Source organism: Bufo gargarizans, chromosome 3 (assembly GCF_014858855.1).
Source record: "Bufo gargarizans isolate SCDJY-AF-19 chromosome 3, ASM1485885v1, whole genome shotgun sequence".
Taxonomy (NCBI): domain Eukaryota; kingdom Metazoa; phylum Chordata; class Amphibia; order Anura; family Bufonidae; genus Bufo; species Bufo gargarizans.
The window spans coordinates 599603579-599625622 of NC_058082.1; positions in this window are offsets into that span (position 1 = coordinate 599603579).

The window sequence follows — 22044 nt, forward strand, 5'->3', positions numbered from 1 at the left end:
AATCTTTATCTTCCTTGACATCTGCCATTGGGGAAAAAGTCTGGACCCCCCACCACCATACAAATTAGATGGTCAGCTGGGCGGGTTCGTATATGTATGGCCAGCTTTACATTTTCTCAAGTTACGGCCATGGGAAATTGTCAAAAACTTTCCTAAAACTTTCATGCTGCTTTTTTATTTTTTTTTTTCCCTCAAACTTTGAACCATTGACTATGAACGACTGCAGTAAGAACATTTCATTCTGAAATAATTAAAAGAATTCCCAAAGAGATTCTGCGCAGGCTTTACCTGTGTATTAAAGGGATTTTCTAGGAGTAGAATATTGATGGCCTGTCTTCAGGATAGGTCATCAATATCTGATCGGTGGGGGTCCGACTCCCGGCGCCCCAGCTGATCAGCTGTTTGAAGAAGTGGCGGTGCTCTGGTGATCGCTGCAGCCTCTTTCTAGGCCAGTCTTCACACTCGTCAATCTCATGGCCTATGTGCAGCTTCATCCTATTCCAGTGAATGGGCTGCAGTACCAAGAAAAGCCACTATGCAGTGTACGGCACTGTGTTTGGTAAGCTGTGAGGAGGCCCATCTTCAAAAAGCTGATCGGCAGAGGGTGCCCGGTGTTGGACCCCCACCGATCAGATTGATGACCTATCCGGAAGATAGTCCATCAGTATTGAAGTCCCAAAATCCCTTTAACTGTCTGTCTGCATATTTATTACATAAGAGATTGACGTCAATGGTCTTAATAATTAGCTGCTAGTGAGTTATTACCTTGTACTATTACACTAGTACTATTACTCACCAGCTGTGGTGATACTACAAATCCCAGCATGCTGGGAGATCTACCGTTTCTTATTTACTCTCAGTATCAGTTCCTTGTGGCTTTCAAGTTCTCTGCTTGCAGTCATTTAATAGGAACCTTCATTGGTAACTTTCCTGGAATGTCCTCCCACACTTCCAGGGGGGTTGGTAAATCTCCTGCACAGCACATAGTTTGGGTTTTCCTGTAAAGCCGCCCTCCATACGCGACAAATGTATGTGGCATCGGGATAATGCATCAACCCAAGGGCCCATACAAGCACTGAAAGGGTATGACACAGAAAGGGGTGTGATGTCTTGAAAGGGGTGGAGCTTGTCTGAAAGGGTGGACACACTTTCAAAACCTTTTCCACAAGCCAAATTCAAAATTTTGGCAAAAAAACAAAACAACTATCCTGGTCATGTGATGGACGCATCGTTACAAGACGCAGCTCTGATACCCGTCCTGTAACGAACCGCACCCATGCGTTTAAATCACATGACCAGGACAGACTTCCAGTAATCACTGGAGGTTTATATTCACAGACCGCAAGCAGAGATTTTGAAATCTTTGAGGGCTCGATACAGAAAATATATTAAATAAATGTTTAGTATTTCATTCTACTAAGGGTAACAATTATTTGTTGGATCTGGCTCCTTTAGTTATGTAAAAAAATGATTTCTTGGCTAATTTATCTAGTAATGTTTTCTCTGTATGAGGCAGATACGGGGTAAGAGGGTAGATTAGATTGAAAATCGCCCTGGAGGTTAAAAAATAACAATAAAAAAAAATTCTTGCTCATAGCAACCAAAGTTCAGCTTTCATTTTGTAGCCTGGACAATAAACCTCTAGGTGGTTGCTATGGGTAACAAGGCCTAGCTCCCCTGAGGCAGGGCCTGTAAATTTGACCTCTCTTCTCCTCGACCTGGTGTTTTATTTCTCCGCTCGAATGTGAACTTTACCGTGTTTTATTCTGAATGTTATCTGCTTCTTTTAATTTTGACAGTTGTGGAGACAAAAACCCACACAGCCGAGAATTGTGTAAAGCGTTTAATAAAAGATGGACATTTTCCGAATTTTTCTCTACAAGATGGTTGTATGTCGGATATGGAGAGAAGCGGGGCTCGAGTATAGAGGCTCCATTTATTTCTGTATGTAATGTATACAATGAGATCAAAATGGTCTAAAGGGAAAACCAGGCCTCGTTGCCCATAGCAACCAATCAAAGCTCAGCTTACATTTCACAAACTGCTTTAGAAAGATGAAAGCTGTGCTGTGATTGGTTGCAACCCCCGGTGATGAGCTGATGGCCACTGGTCTGACTTCTCTAAACCACATACATTGGTTTTCATTGAAGAATCCATCTGATCTAAAGAGTCTTATGGGCAAAAAAAATGCAAATTAGCTGTCCTCTAGAAGGGCAAGGGTGCGATGTCCATATGCTCTAACGGGGCCTATGGTCCTAAATTGTTGTCAAAACCAGTGGACCATTTGCAGACATGAACAGGTTTCCATAGCATGTGTAAAGAGGTTAATCTATATTCGCTCACTCAGTCTTGCACTCACTTTACACTCAGGTGTCAAATTGTGCATAAATCCCACCCCAACACAGTGCACACCCCCCGAATATACGACTGTCTGCAACCACCTACTGAGTTCTAGGCTGATGGTACCTATAGAAATACCAGCACACACAAGGGTGGAAGGGTTGTCTGGGCTACAGATATCTGGATAAGTCATCAATATCAGATTGGTGGAGGTCTGACATCCGCCACCCCCACCAATAAGCAGACACTGTGTAGTGGCCGTGCCGTGGTACTGTGGCTCAGCTCCCATCAAGTAAGGGCTCATTCAGACGGCCGTATGCTGTTCACAGTTTTCTTCTGTTCTACGGCTCCGCAAAACAAGTAAAACGTGTCCTATACTTGTCAGCTAAACTCAGGACGTGGCCCCATTGAAGTCTACGGGTTTGCAAAAATGTGGAATGCAATTTGTGGAAAGCATAGCTGAGCTTTAGCACACCAGCGCTGGAAATTACACAGGACATGTAGCCTCCTGTTTCGCTTCATACGCTGTTCGTACCCACGGTCCAAAACAATGGAGTGTCAGACCCCCACTGATCTGATATTGATGACCTGTCCTGAGGATCTGTAGTCCAGAGAACCCCCTTAAAGGGCATCTGTCGGCAGATTTGTGGGTTCATATAATTTTTTTATGCCTCCATTTGACGTATACGTTAGAAAAAAAGGATACAAAAATGCAGCACACCATGTATCCTGCACAGTCCAGTAAAAATACTTTTTTTTTACAATGGAACTCTATGATGACTGATGCCCGCATTGCTGAGAAAAATGATGTTTTACTATAAGCAAATGAGGCTCTAGTTGCAACGGGGGTGTTGCCGTTACACCTAGAGGCTCTGCTCTCTCTGCAACTGCCGATGTCATCACACATGGCCCTGTCAATCAAAGTGCAGAGGGGTTGGCAGTTGCAGAGAGAGCTGAGCCTCTAGGTGCAACGGCAACGCCCCTATTGCTCCAAGAGCTCTGCCTCATTTGCATATATTAAAACTTTGTTTTTCTCAGCAATACGGGCACATATGAACATGGGACAAACACAGTGTCATATATCTTCTATATGAAAGAATCTTCATATAAAAGAGAGGATAAAAAAAATATATAAAAATTATATTATTCTTCAGGCGGACATAAAAAACGCCTCTAAGTTCTTTTTATCAAGTATCTTAATTTGATTTGTGCAAGCAGTGAAACATAGGGACAATTGTATGGGCAAAAATATATAATCGTTTATTATAAAAACCAAGAATATAAAAACAATACAACTGCAAAACAAATGATGAAGTTACAAAGTAACACTCAAAATGTACCACACGGTGGTGTTGACACTCCCCTATCTGATCAGCACAGTATGATGACAACCAGTGTCATACTTTTAACAAACAGACTCATATACCAAGAGAAACTTAGGATCTTCTGTTATCAAACAGGCTATAACAATAAAACACGGATTTACAGGAAAATAACTGTTATCCCTTGACTCATTTTTTTGATTGGTCATAGGAAAACAATGATATTAATATGATAAAATATTCAGCTCGGCAATCAGACTAAGGAAAATAACTTTCCAAGGGTTTAGTCCTCTTTTCAAATAATGTCAGATCTTACATTAACAATATGCATCTTTGCTAAGAGAATAATCAGACTATATATCTCCACAGTATGGGAACTGTTGGCTATATACCGAGAGAAATATCTTATTAATATCATGAGTAGTAAACAAAATATACGTGTCACGGCCATGGCTATGACCGTGACTCTCTAACCGCATGCGGTTGCCTCCGGTTTCGTGTGGGTTTAAACCACAGGTGAGGGCCGCTGGCGTGTGGCCTAACTTGTGGTTGCCGCGGGCAACTGTTTGTCTCATGTGTATGTGCAGCAGCAGCCTGAGCGTGGCTAGGCAGCTTGCTGCAGTTGCATGCGGTTGCACCTAACAACCTTTCTGTTAGGTGCGTGTGTATTTATGCACTGTTGTTTGTCTGTGTGCACTTGGGTAGTATGTGTGGTGTGCACTGACACCTTTCCCCTCACTGTGGTTGTCCGTGGCAACGTTTGGCGGTATTGTGTACATGTGGTGGCACTGTCCCGGCCTTCGGGCTGACTCCCAGGACAGGGTTGCCATCCATGTCGTTGCCAGCGGCAACAGCCACAGTGTGTGATGTTTGTTGGACACTTCCCCTGTATGTTTGTGAGTTTCCCTTCTGTGGTGTTGGAAGGGTTAACTCCCTTCCCAGTGTGTGTGTGATGTCACTGGGTGTGTCCTTCCGTTGGGTGTGGCTTCTTGGCCTATATAGCCTGGGCCTTTTGCATGGCTCAGTAGGTTGCTTCAGCCTTGCTAGCTGGCGCAGCCTCCTGTGTTGCTATCTGCCAGTGAGAGCCACCACTGTGGTCATAGGTCTAAGTTTATGTTTAAGTTTGCCTGTGTGTTTATGTTGTATGTTATATTCTGTTGGGACTTTCCTTTGTATTTGGTGCAGCATACGGTTCTGGATTCCAGTCTTCTTAGGGATCCAGTCAGCAAGGCTGTGGCAGGTTGGTGGTACTTCTTGTTCGCCTGCCATTCCCGTATAGCTGTTTATGAGTTCCCCTTTTCCCAACAGCTTGGCCGTTGAGACTCCTGCTCCTCCGTGCCTAGGAGGAGTAGGTCGTCTTACCCAGCTCCTAGCGCAGGGATCTGCGGAGGGTAAGACAGGGCTCCGAGGTTCCTGCGCATGGGTCCTCCTACCTTTAAGGTCGGCCCATGCAGGTTAGGAGTTAGGGTCAGGGTAGGGACGCTGTAGGAGGTGACCTGCTCCCTATCCTGTTCGCATGGCCGAGTAGCCTTTACAACACCTGGCATCGCACGGCTGAGGACTTTCCCCCATCCTCAGCCGTGACAATATGTTACCAGGTCAAAGGTAGACAGAGTTTAGATGGGACCAGTTCTGAAGAACTTTCCTACTAATCCAAAATTAATTAACATAAACTTACTTGTTTCTATACCTTCTACAATACCTTCTAAATGGTAAATACATGGTATGACATATATATAAATCGATACATTGTTACACATAGATAATACATTATATGAATTATTGATTAACATATGTTGTAAACTAAATATACCATGTAGAGATATATATAATATAATTATGAATATATAAATTGAACCTCATATAGCAGGTGTGCCTCAAGGATATGAGACCTTATCAAGTAACCTTGTTCCCTCCAGACAGATATGTCTTAGGGAGTTGACTTACTCCTTACAGATGGTCCCATATCTTTAGCAATAACTTTTAAACACAATGTCCGTTTATGTTAACAATTATTTTTTTATAAATTGAACTTGCCATGAACTCATGCCATGAACTCATCTTGGCTTCCTCAGCCACATAATAGAACTTTGGTTCAGGCTGATTTTATTCTTAAAGGCAATGAGATGAGCATACATTTTGTTTATAATGTCATTAGATAATATTGTATACGTATGAAAATGCACAACAACAGATGCCTTCAGCTGCCAAGCGCACATGTAGCATGTCAGCCAGTGTCATAGGGACAAATCTTCTGACAGATGCCCTTTAACAAACAGTAAGGACGGCCTATGGATTATTGACAGCATCCAAGAACCACATTTAACAACTTAAATACAAAAAGAGGAAATAAAGTGAAAAACAAAATTATGCAATAAAGGCAAAAATAAGTGTAAAAAACAACAGACGGGGCAGTAAGGAACAAGATTTGCGCAATTTTGATCTGGACCTGGGCCCGGAATGTGAACAGTTTTTTATTCCCAGAAAACAGCTGTGATAGAAGATTTCCTTCACGCTTTTTTTTACACTCTTGTCAAGATTGTGGTGTTTTTAATTTTGTAATATTTAAAACATGTTTTCACCCATCTTGGACATTGACATTATTACTAGGATATGCCCCCAATGTCTGATCGGTGCGGGTCCCACCTCTGGGACCCACAGTTATACTTAGAACGGAGCCCGCAAAGTTCCTATGGGGGCACCGAAAATAGCCGAGCGGTGCTCCATTCACTTCTATGGGGCTTACGGAAATAGCCGAGCCGATGCTCGGCTATTTTCTGTGCTCCCAATGGAATTGGGGCAGGGCGGCCACAAATGCACAGTGCACCTTCCGGCACTTTGCAGGCACTGTCCCAGAGGTGGGACCCGCACCTATCAGACATTGGGGGCATATCCTAGCGATATGCCCCAAATGACAAAGATGGGACAACCCATTTAAGGAGAAACGGCAGAAGAAAATGCCATACCTAGAGCGTGCCACATTTAGAAGAACGCCAACAGTGCTGGATGAATTAAAAAACGCTGTGTATTTCGACTTCTCAATTATTTACTTGAGTGTAGCATCTGGACACACATTTTAACCTAGAAAAAAAATTAAAATCTGATTAAAAAAAAAAATTCTTTACACCGAAAGCCAAGTTCACATTTTTGTGTTTGTCAGTCATTTCCATCAGTGATTGTGAGTCAAAACTAGGATTGGAGTCATCACAGAGATTAGGTAAAAGGGAAAAATTAGCACCTGGTTTTGGCTCACAAAAAGGGCTCATGCACAAGACCACAACCCTCAAACAGCGGGTCCACAATATGCAGGCCCCGGCCATTTTTTGCACCGCATCAAGGATGCGGACCTATTCGTTTGAATGGGTCCACAATCCAGTAGGTGCGGAAGGCACTGAACCTCATGGAAGCACTTCGGAGTGCTTCCGTTGGGTTTCTCTCAGTGCTTTAGCACCGCAAAAAATAGAACAATTTTTTTCACGGAGCGGACAGATCACGAACCCATTCAAGTTGTGCCTAAGGGACCGCATGAATGGGTCTGCATCTGTTCTGCAATTTTGCGGAACAAGTGTGGACCCACTCATTTCAATGGGGCCACATAAAATCCTTTCTATTCCGCGGCCCCGCAAAAAAGCTACAGTATGTCCTATTCTTGTCCACAATTGTGAAAAGAATAGGCATTTCTATTATAGTGCCAGCCATGTGCGGTCCGCAAATTGCGGAATGCTCACCGGCCGGTATCCATATTTTGCAGATCTGCAATTTGAGGACCACAAAACACTACGGTTGTGTAAATGTAGCCTAAGGCCTCTTGCACACAAACTTTTTATTTTTTCAGTTTAAGTTCCGTTTTTTGCGTTCCGTATACGGAACTATTCATTTCAATGGATCCTTCCGTTTCCGTATTTCCGTTCCATTCAAAGATAGAACATGTCCTATTATTGTCCGCATAACGGACAAGAATAATACTGTTCTATCGGGCCAGCTGTTTCATTCTGCAAAAAAAACGGAATGCACACGGACGTCATCCGTATTTTTTGCGGATTTGTTTTTTGCGGACCGCAAAATACTGAAAAAGCCATAGGGTCATGTGCAAGAAGCCTAACTGATAGAAATAACTGATCAAAGCACTGACGTGTAAACTAGGTCTAAGGGCTCTTTCACATGAGCGTGTCCCTTGCAGGAATCAGACTTGGTGTGAGAGAGGGATCCTCCGTTCTGGACTAACAGAAGCGCACAGCATTATCATAATTTATAATGCTGCGTGCCTCTGCCTGACCTTTCTGTAACAGAAACATACTGACATAAAGCTGTCATTATGATTCTGTAGAAGAAAGGTCAGGCAGTGGCACACAGCATTATAAATCATGATTAGAGATGAGCAAATTTTAAAAAAATTTGGTTTGATCCGAATATATTCACAGCGAATTACGTTAAAGAAACTGCTATTTCCTGGCTGCAGAGAACCTTTATAGTGGTGTAGAACACTGTGCCTTGCAGTAACACGCATAGGGAGTCTGCTTTGGTAGTAAAATAATACTGTGAGTCCGTATGACATGCAGATGACAGGCGTCGCTCTTAGAATCACTGCACACTTCACGGGGCCAAAACTGACCAAATAACTCAAGTATGAACTCAGCCTTACAGGTCGATATTAGCGCCAAGAAGAAGCGCACTCCATTTACACCGTCGTCAGCTGATTACACATAGATGTCTACAGAACCTGTTCTACTATACCCTTATACAAGTAGAGCCCCCCGGGCAGAGTGGACAGGGTGTCAGCAGTAAGTTTGTGTTGACGTCACTGATTATTTTGCCGTTCCTCTGAACAATAACCCACAAAAAACGGATCCTGTCTGTGGAGCATCCACCTTCACTCGGTCAGCATTTGGTCAGTAATCCATCAGTATTGCTAATGCCCAAAAAAAAACAGGAGTGGAATACAGAGATGACACGTGAATTAAATATTTGCATGTCTTCCGTGTTTTGTACCCACTCCTGCTTTTGGCTACCAAATCACAAGCCAATTCTGATGGGACCATACAGGCCTTACAGCTGCTACACAGAGAGGATCCGTTGTGCGTCTCATTTTACCTTCCTTCTGACAGATCAGAAGAAGGGTCAAATAAATTATGTCAGCCAAGCCAAAAAGGCTAAATAGTGGCCTAGTCATGAAGTGGGTAGGGTGTGAACAGCATGAGAAGTCCACAGAGTGGCCCTATGACAGAGTGGTGAGGTGAAAGCAGCATGAGGAGACCACAGAGTGGCCCAATAACAGAGTGTGGAGGTGGCGGCAGCATCAGGAGGCCGCAGAGTGGCACAATGACAGTGTGTGGTGTTGTGCTTTTTCATAGGTGTATAACATTTATATCTAAATATCCTAATTATAGTGGATTTGATATATAATAGGCCAAAAGAGGTTCATGTAAAGGACATAGTTCATATAATTTCTTCTCTGTAGATGTACCAGTCTGAGAAGAGTCATTCTTGTCTCCTTATAGATTTATGACTAAGATATTTTATTGATGCATCTGGTACTAATTATCCCTATGGTTTAATGTCTATTGATGAAGCAGAAAATCTGTGAGGTATATGTATAATGAACATTAAGTTTTAGTATAAGATAATCAATAGGACATACAGTACAGACCAAAAGTTTGGACACCCCTTCTCATTCAAAGAGTTTTCTTTATTTTCATGACTATGAAAATTGTAGATTCACACTGAAGGCATCAAAACTATGAATTAACACATGTGGAATTATATACATAACAAAAAAGTGTGAAACAACAAAAGAAATGTCATATTCTAGGTTCTTCAAAGTAGCCACCTTTTGCTTTGATTACTGCTTTGCACACTCTTGGCATTCTCTTGATGAGCTTCAAGAGGTAGTCACCTGAAATGGTTTTCACTTCACAGGTGTGCCGTGTCAGGTTTAATAAGTGGGATTTCTTGCCTTATAAATGGGGTTGGGACCATTAGTTGCGTTGTGGAGAAGTCAGGTGGATACACAGCTGATAGTCCTACTGAATAGACTGTTAGAATTTGTATTATGGCAAGAAAAAAGCAGCTAAGTAAAGAAAAACAAGTGGCCATCATTACTTTAAGAAAATGTCAGTCAGTCTGAAAAATTGGGAAAACTTTGAAAGTAAGGGCTATTTGACCATGAAGGAGAGTGATGGGGTGCTGCGCCAGATGACCTGGCCTCCACAGTCACAGGACCTGAACCCAATCGAGATGGTTTGGGGTGAGCTGGACCGCAGAGTGAAGGCAAAAGGGCCAACAAGTGCTAAGCATCTCTGGGAACTCCTTCAAGACTGTTGGAAGACCATTTCAGATGACTACCTCTTGAAGCTCATCAAGAGAATGCCAAGAGTGTGCAAAGCAGTAATCAAAGCAAAAGGTGGCTACTTTGAAGAACCTAGAATATGACATATTTTCAGTTGTTTCACACTTTTTTGTTATGTATATAATTCCACATGTGTTAATTCATAGTTTTGTATTGTACTATATTGTTGAATATTATGAAGGACGTCAGTGCATCTGTTATCTTATATATTTCTCACTAGGAACGCATATTCTCACTAGGAACGCATACACTCCTAAAGCATGATGAGAAGAATTTTAAGTGTAAACTTTGTTAGTAAGATAGTGTTATTTTAACTAACAATCAATCATTAAATGGCGCTTCATCTTCATGGCCAGAAGCTTGGAAAGCAAGGAACGCCCTCTCAAGAGCGCGAAAATGCTGTATACGCCCCCCAGAAGCGGGAAAATCTAGCAACTCCCCCTCAAGAGCGCGAAGATATCGAATACGCCCCTCCGGGAGCGGAAAAAATAGAGACTGCCTCCATGAACTTGTTACTGGGACCCGAGGTGATAAAGGCTCCTCCCTCTGCGCCCCACCTCTAATCCTGGCAGTTTGTGTGTTCCAGAAAGACGCAGCCATGGCATATCCACGTCCCAATTGGAGTCAAATGATAATTGGAGACGAACCGGCGCACGAGAAGTACCCTTTGGAGATCCAGGTCTCCCAGCTAATAACGCAAAGGGGTCCCTCGGTATTCACTATCATGCCGGAGGCTGTGGATTCCTCCCTGCAACAAAAAGCCAAGCCGCCTACCTTATCCAGCGTCCCGGAGGTCCCGGAGAAGGCCTCTGCTGAGGTCCCGGTTCCTGCTCCAAAAGATCCGGACTTGATGGAGTTCCCAGAGGCAGTGGATCCCTCCGCCACGTCAAGTGCCCCAGCGGAAGGCAACGCAATTTTGAAAATGGAGGTAGACGTCATGCCAGCACCCGCGGAGGACGCCGCTAACGCAGCTACTCACGCCGTGGACGAGCGAACCAGATGGCGCCATAAGTCCATGATGGCATCCAGGAGGCACCGGAACCGGCCGCCCGGCCGCAACTTCAGGTAGGAGCTGCCCTGCTCCCTGAGGGCCCGGCCCGGTCCGAGTCCGCCCCTGCACCGCGTCCAGAGATCCCAGTACCTGCTGTCAGGCCCAGGCGTGTGCCGCGTCCCGCGACCCCAGCCAACGTCGCCGGACCCCAGCCTGCACGCTGTCTATACCTCCTGGTGCGGCGGAGGAGGCTGGTGATTCCACTCCGCCGCCCAGCTACGCCAAGCTCCGGAGCCTTAACCCTGAGGTGCCCCATGAGATAACTGCTTTTGCCCAGACCGCCTGGGAATATAAATCAGCGGTCGAGGAGTGGGTGAAGCAGGTAATCGACGACCCCCAGCCAGGGGATCCCAAGTTAACCAGAAGTACCGGGACTGTGTTGTGGTTCTCTGTGGAACGAGGGGTCGGGTTCCTCCAAGATAACTATTCTGGGACTGAGGTGTTTGTGGGCCAACGCTCCGTCAAGAGGCACTATCTGCCCCAGGCCAGACACACACAGCATATGCTGTGAAGATACGAGATGTGCAGCACCTGAAATTACGGATACTGGAAGCCTGTGCTAGCATTTCTCCTGCGGTGTTGCTATCAGTGTGTGAAGAGTGCAGTGTGGGCAGCACATTGAACACATTTTATAAGTGGTCAGAAACTTGTAAATAACTCATGAAAGAATAAAGTTACGTTAAAACCAAGCACACCATTGTTTTTCTTGTGAAATTCCCAATAAGTTTGATGTGTCACATGACCCTCTTCCTATTGAAAAAACAAAAGTTGGATTCAAAATGTCCGACTTCAAAATGGTCGCCATGGTCACCACCCATCTTGAAAAGTTTCCCCCCTCACATATACTAATGTGCCACAAACAGGAAGTTAATATCACCAACCATTCCCATTTTATTAAGGTGTATCCATATAAATGGCCCACCCTTTAGATTCCTGCCACATATTGCCAATACCTGCTGGGACCCAAGACTATTGCTGTAACTCGTATGGATTCATGTTGCCATCCATTAAGTAAAGACAAGTTGGATTATATCTCCTGTCTGGATCTCAGTCATTCCACCATTACTCCTACTGACCACACTCAATTTATTGCAAGTGAGACAGGATCCAGGCGTCCAGCCGTACCAAGGTAGGAGACACCGTTGACACTACCATATCTGCTACACAGAGACATTATCCCCCTCTGGCATTCCTCACCTGGTACGTGAGTTATAACATCTTAAAGGGCCCTGCTACAGTACCTGCGCAAGCTGCAATTGGCGTCACGAACTACTACACATATATACTGACCCACTGCATAGCTGACCCACCATACCGGTGTCCTGCTCATTGCAATTGCATAATATAATTAAATTACCAACAATCTCTTTTTGAGGTGTTTTATATGTCCACATCTAGGATCAATTCCCTTTGAAATTTTTCCTTTGATCCTTTCTTTTATATAAAGCATTTGCTTTATATCCCCGACAGTGGAGGTGGCGGCAGCATGAGGAGACCACAGAGTGGAAAGGTGACATAGTGTGGAGGTGGTGGCAGCATCAGGAGGCCACAGAGTGGCAAGGTGACATAGTGTGGAGGTGGCGGCAGGATCAGGAGGCCACAGAATGGCAAGGTGACATAGTGTGGAGGTGGGTGGCAATACCTGTATCCTCTGAAGATGGTGGATGAAAGAAGGAGCACTTGGCATCAGATGTATGGCATCAGGCAGGTGGCAGCATCAGAATAGTAGCTGAGTCAGGTAGCCAGAAGAAACCGGTCTCTTTTGTCGAAGTGTTGGTGTGGCAGGGCCGTACATAGAAATCATGGGACCCTATAGCAGAACTCAGACTTAGGGATGAGCAGACTTGTGTTTTGAAGTTCGGCGTACAAGATTAGGGTTACCTAAGAATTCCGTTATGGATTCTGCTACGGTAGCGGAATCCATAACGGAATTCTTAGATAACCCGAACCTTGTACACCGAACTTCAAAACACAATTCCGCTCAACACTAATAATACATAGACATATACAGTCCTGATCAAAAGTTTAAGACTACTTGAAAAATGGCAAAAAATCATATTGTACATTGTTGGATCTTAACAAGGTTCCAAGTAGAGCTTCCACATGCAACATGAAGAAATGAGAGTGAGACAAAACATTTTTTGAGCCTTCAATTAATAGAAAATAACGATTAAACTGAAACAGGCTGTTTTTCAGCTGATCCAAATTTTAGGACCACATGCCTTTAAAAGGCCAAATCTGTGCAAAGATGTGGATTCATTGTCATTTTCTGTCAGGTAGTCACTAGAGATGTCCTGAACTATTCGCCGGCGAACATTGCTTGTTCGAGTTCGCCGCGGCACTCGAAAATATGCGATGTTCGGTCCGCCCCCTATTTGTCATCATTGAGCAAACTTTGACCCTGTACCTCACAGTCAGCAGACACATTCCAGCGAATCAGCAGTATACCCTCCCACCTCCTGGACAGCATCCATTTTAGAATCATTCGGAAGCTGCATTCTCAGTGAGAGGAGGGACAGTGTAGCTGCTGCTGATTTAATAGAGAAATCGATAATTGCAGTTAGTTAAGATAGATAAGATAAGATGCCTTTATTGTCACTGTACAATACAATGTAATACAATGTAATACAATGTACGATACAATGAAATGTTGTTTGGAGCAATCCTAGATGCCATGGACAGAGGAACAAGAACTGACATTTAAACTAAAGCATTACACTAGAAAAAAACAAAACATTGCACTAGAAGGCATTACTGTTCGCAGTTCACAGCATACAGTCATGTGAAAAAATTAGGACACCCTTTGAAAGCATGTGGTTTTTTGTAACATTTTTAATAAAAGGTTATTTCATCTCCGTTTCAACAATACAGAGAGATTAAAGTAATCCAACTAAACAAAGAAAACTGAAGAAAAGTCTTTTCAAGATCTTCTGTAAATGTCATTCTACAAAAATGCCTATTCTAACTGAGGAAAAAGATAGGACACCCTCACATGTATTCCCTCTTAAATTGGCTCAGATCTCACACAGGTATATCACACCAGGTGCACATAATTAGTAGATCGTTACTCTGCATGTTGAATGAGGCTTGCCCTATTTAAACCTCAGACATTTAGTTTGGTGTGCTCCTGACTGTTGAAGTGAGAGTGAGCACCATGGTGAGAGCAAAAGAGCTGTCAGAGGACTTCAGAAAAAAGATTGTAGCAGCCTATGAGTCTGGGAAGGGATTTAAAAAGATCTCAAAAGATTTTGAAATCAGCCATTCCACTGTCCGGAAGATAGTCTACAAGTGGAGGGCTTTCAAAACAACTGCCAACATGCCCAGGACTGGTCGCCCCAGCAAGTTCACCCCAAGAGCAGACCGCAAGATGCTAAAAGAGGTCTCCAAAAACCCTAAAGTGTCATCTCGAGAACTACAGCAGGCTCTGGCTACTGTTGATGTAGAAGTACATGCCTCTACAATCAGAAAGAGACTGTACAAGTTTAACTTGCATGGGAGGTGTGCAAGGAGGAAACCTTTGCTTTCCAAGAGAAACATCGAGGCCAGACTGACATTTGCCAGAGATAAAGTTGACAAAGACCAGGACTTCTGGAATAATGTTCTTTGGACAGATGAGTCCAAAATTGAATTATTTGGACACAACAGCAGAGGACATGTTTGGCGTAAACCAAACACAGCATTCCAAGAAAAGAACCTCATACCAACTGTGAAGCATGGAGGTGGAAGTGTCATGGTTTGGGGCTGCTTTGCTGCAGCAGGACCTGGTCAGCTCACCATCATAGAATCCACGATGAATTCTACTGTGTATCAGAAGGTGCTTGAAGAACATGTGAGACCATCAGTTAGAAAATTAAAGCTGAAGCGGAACTGGACCATGCAACATGACAATGACCCAAAACATACTAGTAAATCAACCAAAGATTGGCTGAAAAAGAAGAAATGGAGAGTCCTGGAATGGCCAAGTCAAAGTCCAGATTTGAATCCCATTGAGATGCTGTGGGGTGACTTGAAAAGGGCTGTACGTGCAAGAAACCCCTCAAACATCTCACAGCTGAAAAAGTTCTGCATTGAGGAGTGGGGTAAAATTTCCTCAGACCGATGTCGAAGACTGGTAGATGGCTACAAGAACCGTCTCACTGCAGTTATTTCAGCCAAAGGAGGTAACACTCGCTATTAGGGGCAAGGGTGTCCTATCTTTTTCCTCAGTTAGAATAGGCATTTTTGTAGAATGACATTTACAGAAGATCTTGAAAAGACTTTTCTTCAGTTTTCTTTGTTTAGTCGGATTACTTTAATCTCTCTGTATTGTTGAAACGGAGATGAAATAACCTTTTATTAAAAATGTTACAAAAAACCACATGCTTTCAAAGGGTGTCCTAATTTTTTCACATGACTGTATATATAGCAAGAGCAAAGTAGGAAGTGCTTGTGAGTATATACACACTGATTCAGACACCACTGCAGACAAGAGGTGATCATGGGGTCATGAATGCAGCAGTCACTTTCAGTCTGTGGTAGTTTCTATCCTAGGAAGGGGCAATAATCTCAGAGCATTTAGGAGACTGATTGCTTTGGGGTAAAAGCTGTTCTTCAGCCTAGTGGTGCGGGCATGTAGGGCCCTGAGACGCCTACCAGAGGGTAGGGGAGTGAAAAGGCTGTGGCCGGGGTGAGTTGGATCTCCGCAGATAACTTTTGCCCTGTTGCTGCAGCGAGCAGTGAAGATGTCATCCAGTGATGGTAACTGAGTACCAGTGATTCTGCCAGCCATTCTGATGATGCGCTTGAGGGTCTTCTTGTCCTCAGAAGAGCAGCCGGAGGACCACACTGTGATGCAGTATGTGATAACAGATTCTATGGTGCACCTGTAGAAATTGACAAGCAGCTGTTTTGGGAGTTGTGCTTTCTTCAGACTCCTCAGAAAATAAAGCCTCTGAAGGCCTTTTTTGGTAATTTCTGTTGTGTTTTTTATCCATGACAGGTCCTGACTAATATGAACTCCCAAGAATCTGAAACTTTAAACTATCTCCACGTCTCCACCATTAATGCTAATGGGATGGTGTCCATTTTGTTTCTTCTTCCTAAAATCCAGAATTAGCTCCTTTGTTTTCTTGGTATTGCGTATGAGGTTGTTGTTCTTACTCCATCTCTCTAGGTTCTTAACCTTTTTCCTATAGGCTGTTTCATCATTGTTGGAGATTAGGCCTATCACGGTCGTGTCATCTGCAAATTTTATAATGGTATTGGTATTGTGAATAGGTTTACAGTCATTTGTGAAGAGGGAGTAAAGGAGAGGGCTGAACACACAGCCTTGCGGTACCCCAGTGTTCAGTGTTAAGGATGAAGAGAAGTGCTTGCCCATGCGTACGATTTGTGGTCTTTTTGTAAGAAAATCCAGTATCCAGTTGCACAGGTGTGAGCTGAGACCCAAGTTGTTCAGTTTCGTTGCCAACTTGTTGGGAGGGATGGTGTTAAAGGCCGAGCTGTAATCAATAAACAGCATCCGCACATAGCTGTCTCTCTGCTCCAGTGTGACAGCGCAGTGTGAAGGGTAAGTGAGACAGCATCCTCAGTTGACCTATGTGCTCTGTAAGCAAACTGGTATTGGTCCATGGAGGTGCAGATATTGCTCTTCATGTGCCTGAGGACAAGTTGTTCAAAACACTTCATAGCAATAGGAGTGAGAGCTACCGGGCGATAATCACTTAAGGTTGCCTGCAAGCGTGTGTGTCAGGTCTACAGCGTGTACTGTGCCAACTACTGCCAGTGCACAGTACCACCAGTGCCACTCATATCTGGTGTCACAGTAGCTTGCATTTAAAAAAATAAAAAAAACATTTTGACTGTAATATAATAGCAGTTAGTTGTCTGCAAGCGTGTGTGTTAGGCCTACAGCGTCTACTCTGCCAACTTCTGCCAGTGTCACTCATATCTGGTGTCACAGTAGCTTGCATTTAAAAAAAACAAAAACAATTTTTGACTGTAATATAATAGCAGTTAGTTGTCTGCAAGCGTGTAGGTTAGGCCTACAGCTTCTACTCTGCCAACTTCTGCCAGTGCCACCAGTGCCACTCATATCTGGTGTCACAGTAGCTTGCATTTAAAAAAATAAATAAAAATTTTGACTGTAATATAATAGCAGTTAGTTGTCTGCAAGCGTGTGTGTCAGGCCTACAGCATCTACTCTGCCAACTTCTGCCAGTGCACAGTGCCACTCATATCTGGTGTAATAGTAGCTTGCACGCATAGTACAACTAAATTAATCTAAAAAAAATGACAGGCAGAGGCAGGCCACCTCGCAGGGGCCGTCGTGGTCGTGGTGCTGTGATTCCCTTTGGCCCTAGAATAATGCTCAGTGTTCAGAGGCCACGTACCCTGAACTCGAAAAGTTCTGAGGACATAGTTGACTGGCTAACACAGGACACCCAATCTTCTACAGCTTCCGCTCGGAATCTTGACGCACCATCCTCCTCCAGCTCAGCTTCGGGCACCTTTCAAGTTACCACTCGCCCGCCTGCCACCACCACCAACACTAGCACCACAGCTGTTTCACTTGATCTGTCAGAGGAGTTATTTACACATCAGTTGGAAGAAATTAGTGATGCGCAACCATTATTGCCAGGGGATGTAGATAACAGGGATATGTCTCAGTCAGGCAGCATTACACACATGGACGTATGGTGTGATGATGATGATGATGTTGTACCCGCTGCTGCTTCCTTTGCTGAGTTGTCAGATACAAGTGAAGCGGTTGATGATGATGATGTGTCTGTGGATGTCACGTGGGTGCCTGCTCGAAGAGAAGAAGAACAGGGGGAAAGTTCAGATAGGGAGACAGAGAGGAGGAGGAGATGAGTTGGAAGCAGGGGGAGGTCGTCGCAAGCAGCTAGTGGCACAGTCAAACAGCATGTATCGGCACCCGGGGACAGCCAGACAGCACGCCAATCAACGCATGCTGTTGCCACCACCAGAATGCCGTCATTGCAAAGCTCAGCAGTGTGGCATTTTTTTTGTGTGTCTGCCTCTGATAACAGCTGTCAGAACTATTGGGTATGAATAAAGTCCATAAGTATAAGGCCTATATAAGAGTATGGACATGAGCCTAAGGGACAACCATTTTGTCTTATTTTAAAAGGCAGGGTGAGATTTTTTTTTACTCTGAAATTGCTAACCTAAGGTTTACGATATGTACCAAAGTGTTTACCTAAGTCTGTTTTGTGAGAAGGAGATGTCCCAAGGTCTAATGAAATGTATTTGCCTAGATAAGACAATGTATTAGAAAGATGCTGAGTTCTGATGATTTTCAATGAATAGAAAGACTAATCTTTCTTTGTGGTTTTTATATTAATCAATGTAGGAGTAGATTGATTTTATATTATCAATTTTAATAGGCGTACCGAATATATAGTATATATATATAAGAGTATGGTCCTTATAGCTATATTCAGTATTAAGAGTAGAAACGAGGTACAAATTCCTCTGTCATTTTTAGAATCTCTCTCAGTGTAACACACAAATTAATTATTTCTTTCCTTGAGATTTTCTTGAATGGAGAAATGTGGACACAGGTGATCATGAACAAACCCTGTCGCTTCCAAGAACAATGAATTGAGATAGCCCTGTTTATCTTGATTAATTAGGTCTGGTCAAAAGATTTAAGGATAAACAAGGTGGTTGACGAAGTATAAAAGCCATTGTCTATTCAAGATCTTCTCAAGGTTTTGTCTGAAACCTTAGATAACATTTATTGCTAGTATATTAGATAAGAGAAATAAGCGAGTGGTTCAATTTTTGTATGGAATACTAGTGCCATCTAGTGTTAGGGTAAAATACTAGAGGGAGGTTATATTGATTATAAAGTGAGGTCACTAGTTAATGATAAAACTTGGCCAAGCCCTTTCTAAGAGAGGATAAAAAGATGGTAGGGGCTGACAGAAAGGATCGATCTCTAGAGCTCTCTAGCTCTCTCTCTCTGAACATCATCAAAAGACCAGATCCAACCCTGACCACCTTTTCAGTCATTGGAGGCAGCCATCTTAGAACCATTGAAACTGATTTCTGCTAGCTGACATTTTGGTATAGTATAACCTTACCTATATTTTATAGGATAATTCATTAATATAATACATATCTATATATATATTCAATTAACCATACTTTGTGTATAGTATCTGTTTTGGAATAAGATTGGGGTGTACCTGCAGCATCATCCTGAAAATTAATCCAATACAGGGAGAGTGAAAATATACTAGTGAAAACACGGTATTATCTCCAAGGAATTGAATTCAGTTCTAGACCAGTATGGTTGATAATATATATATATATATATATTTATATAGATAAAAGATAAACCAGATTTGGGTTTAATCGGACATTTGTCGGCTGAGAGAAATCAAGTATTAAATTGATTTTTAAAATAAGTGAGGGGTATTATTATAAGAAGGCATAATTGTGTATATATATATGTTCTCAATTATTTTTGTCTTTACCACTATTTTGCATATCATTGATTGAATTTTATTACCGCCAATTTTATTATATATTATTTTGCACTATAAATTGTATTAATAAATTACATATATATTTTGTCTGTAACTGGGTTTTGTCTTCAATTCAACGCAGATCACGAGCTTGTTTTAGCTTGATATTTATGATAATAAGTTAGAATCTCCTTTATTACCGATTTTAATTTATTCACATAAATAATATAGACTGTCAATCGGAGACAGCTTAAATATTCCGACATTAATCTGGAGGTCCCCACCGAGATCTGCTGGTAATCGAAACAACATTTTGGGGTGCAAAATATATATTTGATAAAGTTATTGTGGTACTTGTAGTGCAACAAGTAAAAATATGTCTGAGAACAATGGCGAGGCTGCTGCTGCAGTGGTAAAGACTGATATGCATGATAGAAAGACTCAAGAATTAATTGAATATATTGTGATGGGTCATATGCATGACAGGTTGGATATTAAGAGAGAGTTAAAGGATTGGAGGGTTGAATTGGAAAAGAGAGCTGTAGAATATGCAGATGATAGTCTGGTCTGATAAATCCCGGTTTGCTGATTATCTCTGTCACATTTCCCAAGCTAAACATAAGAAAGATAAGGATTCATTAATCCTTCAATCTTGGCCTGAATTTGTATATTTAGTTGTTGAAATAGCAAAGCAATTAGAAAAAGCAAAATATAAAAATGTTGAACAGGCATATGAAATTGATAAATTTCAAAAAGATTTATCTGAAATGGAAAATAAGGCGGCCATGGTTTCTGGTGAATTAGCACAATGGTCTGCTAAATTATCAGAATATAATGACAGAGACAATCAACAGAGAGAGGTAATAAGTACTCTGGAATGGAAATTAAGTCAGGCTACTAATGAACTGTCTAAATGTCAATTGTCTATGGTGGATCTAGATGAGGAATGTAAAAAGTTGTATAAGGACAATAGAAATTTACAAACAGAGTTAGATAACCGGGATCTTGACCCTCTGCAATTCAGACAGCCTAAGGATTCTAATAGAGTGAAGGTAAAATATTCCAGGGGGGAATCAGATGCAGAAAGTAAATATGACAACCCCTTTAATGGAGAAGAGCTAATGGCTCTGAGAGAACATTCTCTTCCTAAATTAAGACCGATTTCACCTCCTAGGTCCTCTAAAAGTTCAGTACAGAGATCTTATCAACCCATGATAGACACTACTAAAGTGATCAAGTTTCTCAAGGAAACTGTGGGTCAGTTTGCTAAAAAAGGATCACCCTCCATAATAAGTCATTTGAAAATATATGAGGAGGCCATGAAAACTTTACATTTAGAACAGGACATACAGAAACTTGAATTTATTACCTGGGTATTCGAACCAAAACACCGGTATTTCTTTAATTCCCTTAGAGATATGGGAAGGGATTCTTGGTCAGATGTGGTCGCAGAAATAAAAACTGAATTTGGTCCCTATAAGTCCGCTACTGCTGCAAGGAGGGCCTTATTTACCCTGAAATGTAGACATAATCAAAGTCCCAGGGAATTTTTGTCAGTCCTCAAAAATGCCTATAGTTTATCCGAAAAAGATCCCAATTTTGAAGGTAGGGAATTCATCCAGTTATTTTATGACGCTTTGCCCAATAAAATAAAATTTATTTTGGCCAGGGATTACCATCCCAGAAAGACTCTGGATTGGTTACTCACTGAGAGTACAACTCTGTACGCTGCAATACAAAATTGTGATGAGTCTCCTGATAGAAAATTTTAAAGAGCGAGTGAGGAAATAGCAGAAACTCACATAAAAAGAGATCAGGGAAAATTTGAAAGCCCTAAAAGAAGTTATGCTGATGTGTTAAAAACTCCTAGACCTTCCCAGCCAAATAAAATTCAGCCTAGGCCAGATGGGAATAAGGGTCCAAATGTTGCTGAAAAGAACCCAAACCACCAGAAGGAGTTTAGAAATAGACGGTTCCCTCCTTTTCAAAGATATCAAAATAATTATTATAGGGGATATCAACGTAGGCCAGAAAGGGCTCAAAGTGGTTCTGAGTCAGATGGTTCTGGGAGATCACAATCATATCGGTACCAAAATCAATCTCCCGGTCAGTGGACCTGTTCCGGAGTAGCCGGTCAGTGGACCTGTTCCTGCGATACAGACTGGTTCCTATTCCTACACAGTCTGTGTGCTGGATTCCGCGTATGGCAGTGCAGCAAGAGACGCCGGCACCGCTGCACCATTTGAGCCGTCTGCGTCAACTATGCTCCACCCATCAACGCCATCATGTGACCCATTACTCCCGTAAATTCATTGATAACTATGCTGAGATTAGTAAACCATTGCTGACATTGTTAAAGAAAGGTGTACCCTGGACATGGGGGAAGGATCAGGAACAAGCTATGTCTGAGCTTAAAAGGAGACTCACCCAAGCCCTATGTCTAGCTTATCCAGAGGGGTGTAAACCCTTTTATCTGGAAACTGGTTTTACAAATCTTAGTATTAGTGC